General features: G+C 46.5%; 1 protein-coding gene across 1 annotated transcript in view; it reads right to left on the minus strand.

The window, feature by feature from the left end:
- Cmtm4 (CKLF-like MARVEL transmembrane domain containing 4) overlaps positions 1 to 18,076 on the minus strand; it is a 47,617-nt gene that overhangs the window by 10,004 nt on the left and 19,537 nt on the right. The window lies entirely within an intron of this gene.

Here is an 18,076-nt window from a genome sequence, read left to right on the forward strand (position 1 = left end):
TCACAGGCTACAGACAAAGAAAGCCCACCTTCATCAGCTTGCACACTTTTGGAAAGTGGGTCACTGGGTTTCATCAATTGCTGGGCTGTTAGTTTACTTGAGAAAATATCAACCTTTTAAATCTTCCAATAGAATCAATTTCTTCTGAAAAGCCAAAGTAACATTCTATCGCAAAAATTCAGAGATCATTAAACTGAAGAGATCCCAGCAGACATGACCAGATGAATATCCAGAGTCCAAGAGAAGAAGGGGGTCCCAGGTTGTGCTAATGGTGCTCTTAATATCTAATGACTAAGCTGCCGTAGGCTCCAAGCCTCTGCTCACATAGTTACCCATGTCAGTCCTTTATCAGCTCTGGTCCCACTCCACTGAGGCATGGGTCAGTGAAGCAGAGGCAAGCTGCTCCAAGGCCCTCCAGAGGCAGCAGTACAGCGTTCATTCATTCCTTTGGTTAAAATGGGATGGTTCACACCGTGAACCTGAGGCTCCACCTCAGGCTCTGGCCTTCTCCCCTGAAGGCTCCTTCCTTCACACCCTTCCAAGCTTCCTCCCCAAGCTCTCCCTGTGCATTTCCCTACCAGGCCTGATTTTATTCTTCTCCACAGGCGGTTGGCCTATACAGTAGGTCAGGCCACCCCCCTACTATGCCACCAAGCACTATAATATGCACAGAGCAAATGGGATTTGGCACGCCACAACAGCCTTGCCATCCTGAATTTGTCAGACTCCCCCTATAATAAGAGTTGGCTCTGCCTTTCCTGCCTCAAGCCACCCTTCCCTAACCTGCACTGTCAGCTTCCTTTTCTATTTCAAGGCAACACACAGGATATAGACTTCTTAGTTAAGGAATACAAAATTTCATTTAAGAATTAGTTCAAGAGATCTACTGTGCAGCAGATGGCTGTGGTGGTTATAACAATGTATCCAGTTTGAAAATGGCTAAGAGGTAGAGAAAAACTTGAGCCAGTCCACAACCACACACCTTTCAGAACCCCAGCATCTCACACAACAGATACAAGTTTTCTTAGTCCAATAGACAAAGAAGAAGGCTCTCTCAGCACACACTCCTTCTAGTTCTCCGCAGCAGACCTTACTTCTCTGACTAAATTGCATGCCTAACGTTCATCAACTCAGTTCACATAAGGCAAGCTCCAAAATGATTTTGTCTTTTTTCCACCCTTGTGATTGGATTTTATTAATAATCTTGGGCAAGAAATAACTCAGTATGCTGATGGCTTACCAATGTTTCTGGAACCCTAACTTTGACCACATTTGCATGGAAAGGTAATGCCCACATTCTTAAAATGCTTCGAGGATGTGCAAATGTGATAGGCCACTCATTACAGCAATGAATACAACAGACAAGAACCCCTGCTTGTGATCTAATAAATGTTCAGAAGTTTACATGGGAAGCTAAATTGGGGATAAGAACAGAGGAGAAAGAGTGAAGCCAGCAGGCAGCTTGCAGAAGCTGTAGACTTGTGTGGCCCTGGGAGGCCTGGCTGCCAAAGGAGTGGAGGGAGCAAGAGGAGGCCCAGAAGGGGACGCTGTCAGGAGCAAACTCTCTGGGGCTGCAGCATGGAGAGCACCAGGGAGCCGCCCAGGAAGGCAGGCTAGATGCACAGAGCCAAGGTGTGGGACTGCAGTAGGCCTGTGGCTCTTTCTTTCAGTACCAGGGAAGCACTACTTAAGCACGGCTTGATTTGTCTCCTGCAGGGAGAAGACAGAAGGGGAGGACCAGGGCAGAGACTGGAGAGCAGGTGGAGGGAGAGCCTCTGCGGTAACCTGGTGGCACAGACCGAGGTGGTGAACAGGGGACATATGTTCAGGGAAAACCCCATGGGAGTTGCTGACAGGCTGTGCAAAACAACAAGGCCAATGGCCAACGTAATTCTACGGTTTGCCTGGGTGGCTGAAAGGAGGCCACTGGCAGAAACGGACAGGGAAGGGTCAACTCTCTAGCTTAGGACATGGTAATGCGGAAACAAGCCCAGGCTGGAAGGAAAGCTGAGGTGGAGACTAGCATCCAGGGTGAGTATAGTCAAAGGTCAACGGGAGTGTGGAATCCGGCCTCCGAGCTGGTCACAATCGTGCACACATCCCCCAAACTCTTACTCTCGTTCCTGTGGCGCAAAACACAGGGCCCAGCGGTACTTGGTTTCATAGCCCAAATCAGAAGAGTCACTGTGGAGGCTGCCTTGTTCTTTCTCCCTCTGGGGACAGTGAGCTGCAGGAGGAGGGTACTGCCATGGAGAGACCCAAAGCCTAAAGCTCCCTGCTGCCAGCCAGGTGAAAAGCCACCCTGGGAGCCAACATCCTGTCTGAGAACACAGAAGGGAACCACAGCTAACCTAGAATCCTTGCTCCTCAGAAGAAGCTGGGGAAACAGGACTCTTCTGGAGCAACTGGTTATTCAGAAATAGACCACACACCAAGGGGAGCCTCGTTCATAACAGAGCTACCATTAGCAAGCAGGGCCTGCTACTCACTACTTACCAAGAATCAAGGACGATGTGGGCATTTTCACTGGTTACCATTCACCCAAAGACTTCATAGGCATTATTAGCCCATTACAGATAAGGACACAGAAGTTTTATGAGGTAAAGAGGAACAGGAGGCGGGGCCAGGATTCAGAGCCAGTTCTTACTACCTTACACTACTCTGTCCTATCGATTCTCATATTGGAAACCATAGCTGACTGTTGTGGATATCTCAATGTGTTCCAAATCCAAACAGAAACATACAGAATAGTTTCTATAAATAATAAGCTGTATAAAAATAAGGGAATAAAACCATGTTATATGGGCTGGAGAGATAGCTCAGCAGTTAAGAGTGGTAGCTGTTCTTGCATACGACCTAGGGTTGGATCACAACTGCCTGTAACTCCAGTTTCAGGGGATCTGACAGTCTCTAGCCTCCAAGGCCTCCTGCACGCATGTGCTACACATGTGCACACATACAAAAGCACATATTCTTTTTATTTTTTATACACATAGGTATTTTGCCTTTATGTAAATCTGTCTATCACATGTGTGCCTGGTGCCTGTGGAGGCCAGAAGAGGGCATCAGATCCCCTGGAACCAGAGTTACAGACAGTTGTAAGGTGCCACTTGAGTACTGGGAATTGAACCTGCATCTTCAGGGAGAGCAGCCAGTGCTCTTAACCACTTAGCCATCTTTCCAGCCCAGCCCATACAGATTTTAATGTTAATTTTAAACTCAGAAAAACAGGTATCCACAGGTATTTCAAAATAAGGGAAACACATTATTTTTAATGATTATATAGTATTTGCGTGTAAAGGTCAATCTCTATACAGTATAATTTAAAGGATCCCTAACGATAGCTATTTAGATGTTTTCTGAAACTCTGCCATTATTGGCACTATATTTCTGGGAGTGGAGAGAGGATAGGAATAGGCAGAGAAAATGCCAAAATGTCTCCCAGCACAGTGAAACATAATAACCATCTGTGGGGTGAAGCCACTATTAGCCAACAAGAAGGAGAAACCTCAGCCACTGTGCTGTCAAGGCAATCAAAACATTAAGCCTCTGGACTGGCAGCAATCTTGCAGATGTAAAATCTTACTCATGTTAAAACCATGACAGGTATGAAATATAAATGAAGAAAGCTACAGCTTTTGCTCATCAGGAGGACCAACCAGCCCACAGAATAATTTCAAAGTTGACTGGTGAGGCAATATTGACAAGGTTGTCAGGTTTCCACTACTACCTATGGCTGTGACTGTCGATATCGAAACAGAGGAAGGGAAGAGAGAATGGGAAGGCCTGGCTGCTCAAGTTATTATATTAATACTTTATTAATAATATTCAATAAATACTTAATAATTAATACTTAAATTAATAATACTTTAAGTTTTAAAATTTTTATTATATTCCTAGTGTGGGGGTGGGGGATAATGAGTGTGTGTATTTGAACGTGCCTTTGCCAGGGAGCAGTATGTGGAAGTCAGAGGAGCTCATGGAGTTGGTTGGACCTGGAAACTAAAGTCAGGTAATCAGGTCAGCAGCACACACCTCTCCACGCAGAGCCAGCTGCCAGCTCCAACAGTGCTGCTTAAGTAGTGAGAAGGCCGGTGCTACTTGTGTGCAACGGTGACAGCCTTCCTGGCACAGTATCTTCCAGGACAAGCAGCTCTTGTCTGTGCAGAGCCACACTGCAGGACGGCTCTGTATGAGCAGGTGTGGTCCAGAAGATGAAGGCAACACTGCAGAGCTCCTCACTTGTCTCTGCCTCTTGCCAAGTCCTGGGAGGGACCCCAGCAACGCACTCGCATGGCTGTGCTTGCAAAGCCTACGAAAGCTAGCTACTTTCACTCAGACCTCCACCTTCTTCCACTCCAAATTCTGCTCCTTGTGGCGAATGAGAAAACAGCAGAGACATTCAAGGGGTTCAACTAACTGGAAGTTGAGTGAAGGATGTATTAAATTGGGGGTTAATGATCTTTTTCCTCAAATGGGTATTCCTTCCACATGCCAACTAGGAGCGTGTGAGTATAGGAGGAGAAATATGGTCTGAAGCCTATGGAGCCATCAACTGTCTCAGAAGTTCTTCTGCTTATCCCAAGCGTTAGGTTGCAAGAGGAGACTCCTGATGTGACTGCAACCTGAGAAGCCGAGTCTCTTGGAGATGATCTACTGCATAATGTAGCTTACGTTGGAGATATACTGCATACTGCAGCTTATGTAGTCACAAGCCTGCTCTGTAGCTGCTCTCCTTTTGGGTGGACAGCACTCTGAAGAGAACTTACTCCAGGATGCGAGGGGCATGACCCTATAGCAGAATCACAAACAGCAAGCACGCGTCTGAGAGAGTGAAGGTCTGTGAAACTGCACCACTTTTAGACTGACAGTCCAACAAACCCCAGGAAAATGGTACACAAGGCTACTCCAACTCACAAAGAGTCTGAAGAAATGAGTGCCGGTGACTCCCACATATATTCATCAATAAGTCAATACAGCAACCGTCCCTCTCCTCGGTGCACACACGGAAGCCTCAAAGCAGCAAGGAACCTGAGGCAGAGAAGTGGGGTGGCATCACGTGTGCCCGTGCTACCTGCAAAGTAGCAAGGCTGGTGAGGTGGTGCATGCTGTGACCCCAGCACCTAGGAAAGTACCAGAAGGATTTGGAGTTCAAGGTCATCCTCGGGTACATAATTAGTCTGAGACCAGCCTAAGTTACAAACAAGCAAAGCTAAGTGTGGTGGCATACCACTAAAGTATAAGGAATTGACAGAGGCAAGACGATCACAAAGTGGAAGCCAGCCTGGGCTATACCTTAAAAACAAGTCGTGAGATGTCTCAGCAGATAGGAACGCTTGCCTTGCAATCCTGATGACCTGAATTTCATTCCAGGATCCATGGTGGAAGGAGAGAACTGACTCCCAAAGATGTCCTCTGGCCTCCACATCCAAACTCTGGCACTCAGATGACCACACACATAAGCAGCATTACACATATCCATATACATAATGCTAAACAAAATTTAACACATAACATTGGGCAAATTAGACGCATGAAAAATATGAGGGTGCTTGTATTCACAAACATTCTTACATATACTGAAGCATTTATATTACAGTAAAAAACACTTCTGCAGTGTAGGACTGACTGAGGTGAGGGACAGGGTAGCAAAGAGTTTTCTCTTTTTGTATTTTAAACATTTATTGGGTATATGAATGTATGGGAAAGAAATACACTTAGAATTCACATTTCTACATTTATAATGTGCTCACGTTAGAGACCTAATTATAGACATATATATAACTATACACACATATAAAAAGTAGATCGCATGTACCCAAGTTTAAAGAAAATCAGTAAAATAATAAAATATTGGTTTGTAGAGGTCCCTGACATTTAACCCATTTTTAAAACCATGTGCAGCGTGGGATGTAGCTCAATGACCGAGTGCTTGCCCGGCATGTAGGAAGTGCTGGGTTCAGTCTCCCTTACTGCACAGAGCTGAGCATGGCATCACAAGCCTACAATCCCAGTGCTCAGGAGGTGTGGTTAACAAGCCGTTCCTCTACGTGGCAGACTGTGGCAGGTCAATGATTGCTAGTGTTCTCGTTGGGCTGTTTGGTTGGTTTGAGAGAGTCTCTTACTGTGCACCCAGGGTGGCCTAGAAACTTAAGATTCCCCCAGTCTTGGCTTTTCAAATGTTGGAATTACAGACATATGATACCTGCTCCTGGTGTTCTATTGCTTTAGACTTTTATTTTCCAGAGTATTTTTAATTTAAAAAAAAAAAATGTTCTGGGCTGGCAAGATGGCTCAGCGTTAGGTAAGGGCACTGACTGCTCTTCCGAAGGTCCTGAGTTTAAATCCCAGCAACCACATGGTGGCTCACAACCACCCGTAATGAGATCTGACGTCCTCTTCTGGTGTGTCTGAAGACAGCTACAGTGTACTTATGTATAATAATAAATAAATCTTTTTTAAAAAATGTTCTGTGTATGAACATTTTTTTCATGGAGACAGGGTCTCACGTAGCCCCAGCTAGCCTTGAACTCACTATACAGCTGAAGATGGCCTTGATTTCTGAATCCTTCTACCTCTGCCTCCTGAGTGCTGGGCTTATAAGCATGTGGTACCCATTCTACTGGAGATGAAACTAGACAAGCACTCTACCAACTGAGCGCCATCTTAGTCCTAAGACTTAAAAAACAAAAGGTGTATTTAGGAGTTAAACATTAACAGCCTCTAAGAACCAATCCCTATTTACTTTGAAACCATTCATGAATAATTTTAAATGAAACAAAAAACTTTAATGGGAAACGAAAGCCATTCTGTACATGTCTGTTGATTCCATTTCTTTACTGTTAGAGTTCAGCCTCTCCAGAGGCTGCTTGGTGACCACACCAACACCCATCTCCCATCTGTCAATGTACCTTAAGCTGACCAAGCAAGCCCAGCAAGAAGCCAGCATATTCCCTCTCAAGCCCAAAGGCAAGACCCCCAGGGAAGACACTGGCCCTGACATCTTCAGAGGAACCTGCAAGAATCAGTCTAAATCCTAATGTCAGGTCAGCTTTTCAAAGGATTTGATGTAACATGATGTGACAGATGCAAGCCCCATATATCACACCACTTAGAACATCTTTTGAAAGTCGTGCTCTACACAGAAGCTGAGATGCTGAAATGACTCCCTTTGGAAGCTGGTTTACACAGAGACCCTGGCTGCTGTGCTCCCTGGGCAGCGCACTCTGGTTTCCAGCTGTGAAGGATGCCCCAACTCACACTGCGGCCACACAGCTCTGGGGTTCTCAGGCTAAGCCCAAGGCCATGTCCACATCCCTGGTCTTGGTATGCTCACAGGGCACCAGTGTCTTCCTGGTTCTTAAATGTGCTGTCAAGCCTGCTTTCCTCTGCTTGATACAGGGGCTCTGTATCTTGAACACAGCCCCACCCCTGCTTCCCAGCACACGTAATAAAACTACATAGAGATGCACAAAGGGAAAGCAGCGTCCTGTGCTGGTCAGCCCCCAGCCTGGTCAGGCCGCGCACACCTTACAGAGAGAAGCGCGGCAACCCACTGACCCAGCAGGGCAGCAATGGCAAAAAGGCTGCCAGGGCCCGAGTGCACACACACATGCGCAGCAGTGCCTCCATGGCCTTCGGAAGCAAGTGGAATTAATTATAACCTGCTCAAAGTTAAAATATCACCAGTCCAGACAGTGTGCAGCACCTACAATCTCCATACCAGGGAGGTGGAGGATCAGGAGTTCAAGGCTGCTCACTCGGTGCTGCCTAGGCCTCTCTCACAGAGAGTGAGACAGGGTGACACAGGTGTTTATCAGCTCAGTGTTAGTTTTCCCTTTGCTATGACAAAACAGCTCACAAAAGAAACGTAAGGCAGGAAGAGTTTGTTCTGGCTCTCAGTTCATCAAGGCAGAAACTTGAGGTGGCTGGTCACATGGTATCCACTCAGGAAGCAGAGAGAGATGAGTGCTACAGGCCAGCCCACATGTTTGGGGCAGCCTATTTCCATTAACCTAATCTAGAAACTCCTCAGAGACATGCATCCATGTTTGTCTCTTGACCCTGCCAAGTTAGCAACTGCTATGAGCTATCATATGGGCTTCTGCTAGAGGACCTGGCTGGGGTCAGCCTCTGCAGAACAGAAGTCAGGGAGGACAGTACAGAAGCCAGGCTCTGGTTGCAGGGCACAGGAAGATGGGATCCGGGCACTACAGACAGTAGAGGCACCAGGCCTTCCAACCCTTCTGTGTCAAGAGCAGAGCCACGAAATTGCTCTGTATGTACCCATGCTTTTAAACAGCGGATCTTAAAACTTCAGCCATGGGGGGGGGGGGGGGGACGGGACACACGGACGGACGACTTTTGGGATAGCATTGGAAATGTAATTGAGGAAAATACGTAATAAATATATATATATATATATATATATATATATATATATATATATATATATAAATAAAAACTTCAGCCACACCATGTCTGTAGAGGGGCCCGAGGCACTAACAACAGCTCACATTGACGGCACATCTACCCAGCTCTGAGCCACACACCTTCCAGCATCCTTACTCCTACATGGATGGCTCAGGCCTGTCCAAGGCCAAGGTTAGTTCTCCCTGTGCCACAGACTCCTACATGCGTTGCCCAACAGAGCTTATTTGGAACTTTCTACATTTAGGGCACAGGAAAAGCCCATCAGTACAGTTTTCTCAAGAACACAGCATGAAAACTCCGTGGCCAGTGCCAAGTGAGTGTCTGACAAAGTACATGTGTGATGAGCATTTACCAAGGAGCTTGCTGTAGGAACACATTATTTTTTCTAAGAAAGAAAATCCATGGGTGTCTTCTTCTTACGGAGACCATCTCCTGAGGAAGGCGAGTCCTGTGACAGTGCCTCCACCACTCGGACAACAGCGTAGCAACGAGTTGGGTTTTGTTTGTTTTCTTGGTTTTTCTCTTTGTTTTTGTTTTTGTTTTTTTTTTTTGGGGGTGGGGAGGTTACTTCCTAAAACACAGGAGCTCACAGCAAGTGAAAATTATCTAGCCTGCAAATTGTCATTTCTTCAGGATAATTTTGGGTTCTCCATTTTTCTCCAGATAAATAAACATAGAATAAATAAATAAATCTAAAGAAAGAAACAATTAAGACCCCACCTCAAATAGAAACAACCAAGAGAAAGAAACAAAAGAGAAAGAAGAACAGAAAAAGTTGAAGAAAAGGAAAGGAAAAGAGAAAAGAAGCAGGAAGGCAGCAGGAACAGTTAAGCACCTGCTCTTTAAGAATGGAGATAGCCCCTGGGGCCTCTTCACTCCCCTACACACACACACACACACACACACACACACTCAGAAGCAATTAATCAGCAGCAATTAACAGCGCAAAAGAGACAAACGTCAGAAGCAAATGAGTTTCACACTGTTAATACAGGGATGAGGACAAAAGAGGGAAACTGCCAAGGGCTCAGTGTAACCAGGGATGAGGGCTCAGGGCAGCCAGGGACGTAAAGAAGGGTGCAGTGGCTGGCGACCTAGGAAGCTACTGCTTGCCACCAAAGCCCGCTCAACCAGTGTTCTGACAGGCTTTTCAAGGCAGGTTCCACTGTATAAATAATTTTAGTGTTGGTCTCCTAAAGCCATAGAAGTGGAGCTTTTAAAAATGCATTATTTTAAATGTAGCTATTTATATTTGCATCATGAGCAACCTGTGAGCTGCTTGTCAGTAAGGGCTAGCCACAGGGAATCACAGTCCCAGCAAACTACAACAAGCTTATTTTGGGATATCCAATTCCATAGGGAACACAGAGTGTTGTGCAAATATTCTCTTTCTTGTTTTTAAAAGGAAACCTGGAAGATCTTCTGTGGTCTGATGATATAGTTGCACACAATTTCAGAGAGCCACAGAGCGGTCAGCATCTTTCTTGCCAAGAAAATACCCACAGAGTTTTATAGCAAATGCCACTCTGCCCCAAAAGTTCCATTTCCAGATCGTTTAGATTAGTAATGGAGCAAAACAGCACACTTGCAGAGCACACAGGAAGCAAAATGCCTTCAAACCAGAGCCTGCCTAGGGTGTTCAGAGATGTTGCTAGCATGGGAGTCCTTCCCACCTCCTCCTCCTTGTGGTCCCAGCTTCGTGGGTGATGCTGAAAGTCCAGAAGGTCGTATCCATCCCCACACGATTCCAAAGCAAAGCCTCCCCTCTTCCTTTCCTCTTTAATCTCAGGTAACCAACGCCATCCCACTGGCTTTGGCATGCCCTTAATCAAGTGAAAACAGGACATTGACCAAAAGTCGACAGGCTGTGGCAGCATCCCACTTAAGATGGACGAAGGTAGAGTGAACTGTTCTAAGAGGTGTATGTGTGCTGAGGGAAGCTCAATTTACTATCTCCCACTGTTCTTGGGGCCTCAGCATCTCCACCTGATCCATGGAAGAAGGGACCCAGCCTAGGAAGCTAGCAGCACTGACTGAACATGGTGCCTCTATACTCAAAACTTTGTCCCCTTGCCTACCTAGTCACTACTGTATTTATAAATGGTGACACTGCAGCCTTACTTAGTAAAATCCAGCTTCTGTAGGGCCATCCACTGTACTGAGATGGCCTCTCAAACATCCTCCTCTTTAACCTTTATCAACCGTGCACAATTCAGGATCAGCTGAGTGGTTTTTAGCTGAGGTCTAATCCACAGTCCATAAAACTCCCAGTTGAGAGTGCAACCATTTGCTTCTTCCAAAGACAAGTTTGATGTTCTTGGATTTTTTGTTTTGATTTGTTTAGTACTGGGGTCTAAACTCAGGGCCTCCCACATGCTGGGCTTGCACGGTCATTGAGTTATACTTCCAAGATCATGACTTTTGTGTGGTGTGGTCTGTGTGTGGTGTGTGTGTTTGCACACATGCGCAGAGCCTCAGAGGGTGGCAGGTATACTCTATCGATTGCCTTATTCCCTTGAGACAGGGAATCTCACTAACCTGGCACTCATGTTTTATTCAGCTGAGCTGGTGACCAGCAAGTCCCAGTGAGGATTATAGAGGTTCTAATTTTTTTAAACATTTTTATTCATTTGTATGGGGGGTGGCAGTGCAGGGGGCAGGGGTGGCAGTGGGCAAGCCAAAGCAGTCAGGTCATCAGGATGGATGGCAACTGCCCACTACCCATCTTGTTGGGGATCAGTTTTTAAGTTCCATCTTATTAATAAAATAAAAATGAGGCAAAGATGTCTAGCAACCTGCCCTAGATCTTTCTGTCTCATTACTAGCAGAGCTGAAATCAAACTCAGTCAGGAGAACACTTTACAGTAAGTGTAAGCACCCAGACTGGCTACTTTAAATATCTTTTCTACTGAAGAGAACAAAGGTTTCTTAGTGAAACTGATCTGAAGCAGAAAGAAGGAAGGGGAGGGGAGAAGGGAAGGAGAGAGAGAGAAAAGGAGGGAAGAAAGGAGGGAGGGTGAGAGAGAGAGCTCGGCATCGTGTGTGAGGCATATCCAAACCTTCATTTCTAAGTACCATCTCTTCTACTGAAAGGAACCAGAGCTTCTGGAGCAGTGCAGGACCGCGGCAGGAGAGTCCAGACGCCCTGCGCTGTGCGCAGAGAAGGAAGGGAATGCGCTCTGTGCACACGGAGCTCACCGTGGCCAAATCTGAGGCAATCTGAGTTTCAACACACATAATGGGGGCTGAGAGTCCAGCTCGGGGGTGTAGACCCCAGAGTATCCAGGTTTATGAATAAAGCTCATGAGTTTATTATGGACACAAGAAAAGACACGGCAGCACACATCTGCAAGCCCAGCAAGTCAGAGACTAGCGCAGAGGAGCCAAGTCCCACGTCCTTCCTTAGAGTCAAAAATCAACTCACGTGGAAGAAGGGCAGATTAAAATCATCTTTTGGCAACCATCATAAAAAGTACTTGATTTGAGTAAGAATGATCTGGTGTCTTCCAAAGTAACGCATGAGAGCTTAAAGACTTCCACGGTCTAACAGTGCCCTCCCTAAGAACATTAAGGACACAGCAAAGTGTAGCTTGGCAACAGAAACTCCTGGCACCCATCTCTCTCAGTAGGCTGGGATCACTAAAAGGAATGCGTCATCATTTCTGTGGGCTTCCTGACAGTACCACAAAGTGACCAGAATCCAAACAGCAGAAAACGTCAACAAACCCAAATTGAGGGCCATTCTACAAAATAACTGGCCTGTGTCCTTCCAAAATGTCAACGGCATGAAACACAAGAGCTGACAAACTATTCCAGAAGCGAGGAGATTAAAGAGACAGATGCTTAAATTCGACATCCAAGTCAAGACTTCCTTATAAGAGGGAGCTTTGAGACAATCGGGGAAACAGGAAGGAATGAGGTCGACAGAGTCTCTAACTTCTCAGTGTCTGCTTCCAGATTTGGGAAATGATACCATGATTGTGTTAGAAAATATTCTTGTCTTTAGGTCACTAAAGTATGGTGTGGTTTTGTTTGTTTGTTTGTTTGTTTGAAGACAGGATCTCACCATATAGCCCTGGCTGGTGGCCAACTCAGAAATCCGCCTGCCTCTGCTTCCTGGTCCCATAGCCCTTGCTCTATGGCTCAGAGTTCTAGTCCTTGGTCACTGGGAATCCTTCCAAATTCCTGATAGAGCATGAACTACACTCTAGAACAAGATTTCTGAAACAGCCCTACTGACATTGTGGATTGGGCATTCTTAGTTTTGAGCGGCATCCTGACTGTGATGCCGTGTGAATCGGTCTCCCTGGTCCCTCTGCAGCAGGTGTCAGTGGGCATCTAGTTCCTGGTATAACAACCAAACATATCAATAGACAATACCAAAACCTCCTCTTGCTAGGCATGGTGGTGAAGCCTTTAATCCTAGCACCTGGGAGGTAGAGACAGGCAATCTCTTTCCATCCATGGCTTGCCTGATCTACATAGCAAAATTCCAGGACAACCACGGCTACATAGTTTAAAAAAAAAAAAAAGCCAGGTGGTGGTGGTGCATGCCTGTAGTCCCAGCACTTGGGAGGCAGACACAGTCAGATCTCTGTGAGTTCAAGGCCAGCCTGGTTTACAGAGTGAGTTCCAGAAAAGCCAGAGTTACATAAGAAACTCTGACTCAAATCAAAGTGAAACAAACCAAAACTCTCAAGGCCACGTGAAACCACTGATGGGCCATGGTCGTCAATGGCTGTTAGAGGCCCCATGTAAATGCTTGGGGGACTTAAAATACGTATGCATCAGTCATCTGACAGAGACAGCCATCACTGCCTGTCCCCATGGCCGCAGGGGGCACGGTGTGTGGGCACAGCTTTCTGAGCCCTAGCATTTACCAGGTCAGAGAAGATGAAGAATGAATGGTAAATCATGCAGAGGGGACGACGATGACGACATGTGGGACAGACAGATGGACGGCCTCATTTCTTCAGTGGTGGGGGTGGGGGTGTAATGGCTCAGTGGGTGCGGTGATCGCTGTGCCAGTGTGAGGCCTGAGTTTGAAGCCACAGAATCCATATGCAGTAGGAGATCTGTAATTAAAGTGTTCCTGAGACAAGATGGGAGGTGGAGAATCCCCAGAAACTCAGCAACAGCACAGAAGCAAGAATCGGCCCAGGTCGTCTTCTAACTCCACACATGCTGCCCCTCCCCCACAGTGCCAAAGAAGATGGGAGTGCTACAGACCGAGACTCACAAAATGGGGGCTGTAGAGATGACTGAGTGGTTAAAAACACTGACTGCTCTTACGCAGCACTCAAGTTCAATCCCCAGTACCCATAGCAGGTGGCTCAAAACCACCCCTAGAACTCCAGATCCAAGGGACTGGGGCCTCGACCTCCATGGGCAGGCACCTGCATTCACATATACATATATGCACAAAGTACACATCATTTTTAAAAGTTTTTGTTTGTTGGGTGTTTTGCTTTTTGAGGCAGGGTCTCACTCTAGATAGCCTTGGCTGGAACTCACTATGTAGATCAGGTTGGCCTTGAACTCAGAGGTCTGTCTGTCTGCCTACCTCTGCCTCACAAATGCTAGCATTAAAAGCCTGTGCTGGGCTGGTGAGATGGCTCAGCGGGTAAGAGCACTGACTGCTCTTCCAAAGGCCCTGAGTTCAAAATCCCAGCAACCACATGGTGGCTCACAACCATCTGCAATGATATCTGATGCTCCGATGCCCTCTTCTGGTGTGTCTGAAGACAGCTACAGTGTACCTACATATAACAATAAATAAATCTTTAAAAAAAAAAAAAAAAAAAAAAAAAAGCCTGTGCTGGGGGCTGGAGAGATGGCTCAGCGGTTAAGAGCAATGACTGCTCTTCTGGAGGTCCTGAGTTCAAATCCCAGCAATGACATGGTGGCTCACAACCATCCATAATGAGATCTGATGCCCTCCTCTGGTGAGTCTAAAGACAGCTACAGGGTACTTACATATAACAATAAATAAAATCTTTAAAAAAAAAAAAAGGCATGTGTTTCCACACCCAGTCAAAATAATTCTTTTAAAGAACAGACAATACAATGAGTGGGTCTTGTTTAGATCCTAATTCAAACAAAGCAAAAGGTATTTTTGAGGCTACTGGTACAAAGTGGGTTTATGTTAGATAGCAGATGACATCAAGAAATTAGAACTTAAATGTGCTACAGATATTGCAGCTGTTGAAAGGTCTCAACTGGTAAGAGATGTCCACTTAGTATTTATTTATAGTGTTATGGTATCTGAGATAAATAGCTAGCTCAGTGCTTAAGAGCTTTTGCAGAGGACCCAGTTCAGTTCCCAGCACCCACATGTGGCTTTGAACTGTCTGTAACTCCTTTTCCAGCCTCTTCTGACTTCTGCAGGAATTAGGCACACATATAGTACACATACATGTTACGCAGACAAAACACTTATAAAATATACTTTTAAAAGCTGAAATACACAGTCTGGACCTAGGGCCTCACACAAATATAGCAGATGTGCAGTTTGGTCTTCATGCAGGTCCCCCAACAACTAGATTGGGGGCTGTCCCTGAATCAGCTGTCTGCCTGTAGATCCCATTCCCCTAACTGAGCCACCTTGTCTGGTCTTGGTGGGAGAGTTCTCGGTGGGCACCTAATTCTGCAGTGATTTGATATTTGTGTGTGGTGGGGGACCAGAGGGGACTCCCAATGTGTGGAGGATCTGAATAAGGAGGTACTGGGAAGAAATGGGGGGTGGGTGATACTGGGATGTAAAGTGAATAAAAAAATTTTTTTTCCGAGACAGGGTTTCTCTGTATAGCCTTGGCTGTCCTGGAACTCACTTTGTAGACCAGGCTGGCCTTGAACTCAGAAATCCGCCTGCCTCTGCCTCCCAAGTGCTGGGATTAAAGGCGTACGCCACCACGCCCGGCTATGAATAAATTTTTTAAAGCTAAAATATAGTTTTAAATAAGTTATAACAAAAAAGGGCAAGAAGGGCTGGGACAGAGTATGAAACTGCCAGAGCAAGGTGAGGGGACAGAGAGTTGGGTGTGGGACTGCCAGAGCAAAGTGAGGGGACAGAGTGGGGTGTGGGGCGGTCAGAGCAAGGTGAGGGCATCTGGACATGGGTTTCACTCTTCCATTAGTGTGTGTTAGTTGGCTGTTTCACAAAGTTCACTTTAGAGTAGAATGTTGAGAACTGGTAAGATGATTCAAGTGAGTATGGGGGGTGCCACCAAGCCTGATGACTCACATTCGATTCCTGCCCCCTCGTGGTAGAAGGAGAGACTCTCACAAGCTGCCTCAGATTCAGGGGCACATGTCCCCACTCCAAATACAAAACCCAACACTTGACGAGAAACACCGGTGACAAACAAGCACAGCACTGCCACCACTGGCCACGAGGGAAAGGCAAGTTCAAGCCACTGACACTTCGAACCGATTAACTCCATGGCTCCAATCTACAACTGCCAAGCGATGGCCAGGACTCCAGGTGCTGTGAGTCAACTGGAAAGCGGGCGATGGGGCAGCTCTGAATCGGCCTGGCAGTTTCCTATAAAGTTAGACACACGCATAGCATATGGCCTGGCAGTCTCACGCCCCACTATTACCCCAGAGAATACAGTATTCACGCTGACTCGATTCATGACCTCCCAGATCTAATAACAACCCAAATGTCCTTCAGTAAGTAGGTAAGCGAGCAACCGGAAGTCCATCAAACAGATGTCTGCTCGGCAGGGAAGAGGAACGGATCCCCAACACCTGTAACAAGGATTAGTGTTAATCCATAGTAAGTGCATAAGGCAGGAATCAAAAGGCTCCATGTGATATGATGGTATTGACGGTGATGTTCTGGGGAAAGCAAAGCCATGTGGAAGCAGCGTTAATGATTGACAGGGCTCAGCGGAAACTGAGGGAAATGGCGGTGGGATGCACAGCAAGCATGCACCGAGGCGCAGGGTTCCATCCCCAGTATATCCAAACACACAGACAAAAGGATCACACACGGCAGGCTGCTCATTCAGATTAGAAATCTTCTTCTTAAAACAGAGAGAGAGAGAGAGAGAGAGAGAGAGAGAGAGAGAGAGAGAGAGAGAAGAAATCTTCTTCTGCCTTACTGGATTTTTCTTTTTTTTCTTTTTTCTTTTTTTTTTAATTGAATTGGTATTGCTTGTAAGACTTCCTTAACAAATAAGTTTATAACAAGGAGCTACAAAGTTGAGAGATCCTCTGGGAACCATCCCCTAATCCCCTCTGTTGCTCCAGGCCTCTCCTCAAAGCACTCAGCACACACCCCTGGGACTTGGCTCCTCTCCAGTCACCTGCTACCTTGCGACAGGAGCCGTCACCTGTGCCCTATTCCTGGACTTATGTAAAGCTGGTTCCCTGCTCTAGCCCTGAATGTGTAGTAAGACGGCTGAGCAATGACTAACCCAGCAACCAGAAAAGCATCCCTGACCCAACCACGAAACCATGTCCACAGGTAACAGGACATCTCTAACAAGCTATAATTAATGTCCCGTGTCAGCCCAAAGCACAGGCCCAGGGGAAGCTACATACATTTCTAAAACCCATTAGAGAAAACCTGCAGAACTGGCCCGTCGCCTGTGCTATTTATAGATTGGAGATTTGAAACAGCACCCAACAGGAGGATTTATAATTACCCTGGCCCTGCGGCAGCCTCCCGGGAGCCAGTGAACTCTAGCCTGCATGGGCCAAAGGTTCAAAGATTCAGCAGCAGGAGTAGGTGACAGGGAGGGCAGAGCAGCCAAGTGAAAACCGACCTGGTGATCCAGGGACATGCGTCAGAGGGGAAGAAAGCAGAAACAAAAGATTGGTTTTGGACTGAATGAGTGGTCACCACTCTTTTCTAGAAAGCTTGTGCTCACACCCTCCATGGAAGCCCATTCATTACCGTGCAGATATGAACAATAAGCTCCTCCTTATTAGGATGGGTTCCTTTCTGGGATTCCTAGCACAGCCACACCCATCCAAGAGTGATGTAAACATTTGCTTATTATAAAAATAGAACATGAAAATCACAACGCCACAGAGCAAAGCAAGCCAACAGACTGTCAGTTACACACAATAAAAACAAATTAAACAGCATCCAAGTATCACAACTTTTGACATTCCAGTTCAGTTCATGAAGCAGGCCTGTCTCCAGTCTGCCTCCCATGACTGCCGCCTGGGCCAGGTTTTCAGAGCAGGCCTCTGGAAGCTTTAAGAGGAGGATGGGGAAGCCCACCCGAGAGGCAGGAACCTGTTTTCCCTCCAGTGTTCCCAGGTTAGACCTAAAGTTGCCGCAGACCCAGAGCAGAGGAGCAGGTGCACAATCCAGGCAGGGGGCAGGGGTCTTCACACTCGTGGACAAGGACAATGACAAGGACGCAGCTGTCCCTCGTTTCTTACTCCCCAAACCTGAGCAGAGGCACTGAGCAGGTGGATGCCCACAGCTCTCAGATAGATGATGCTTCTCTCCCTGTCAGTCACAGCCAGTCCTCAGACGTGGCTTCCTTTTTAACTTACTCATTCTGTGTGTGGGCACTCAGACACTGCATGTACAACTCTCAAGGCACATGGAGAGCCCAGTCTAGGCTACATGTGGCCATGTCTCAAAAAGAGAACAGGAGCCAAGCTTGGTGGCACAGCA

The sequence above is a fragment of the Mus musculus genome, chromosome 8, assembly GCF_000001635.26.
Source record: "Mus musculus strain C57BL/6J chromosome 8, GRCm38.p6 C57BL/6J".
Lineage (NCBI taxonomy): Eukaryota > Metazoa > Chordata > Mammalia > Rodentia > Muridae > Mus > Mus musculus.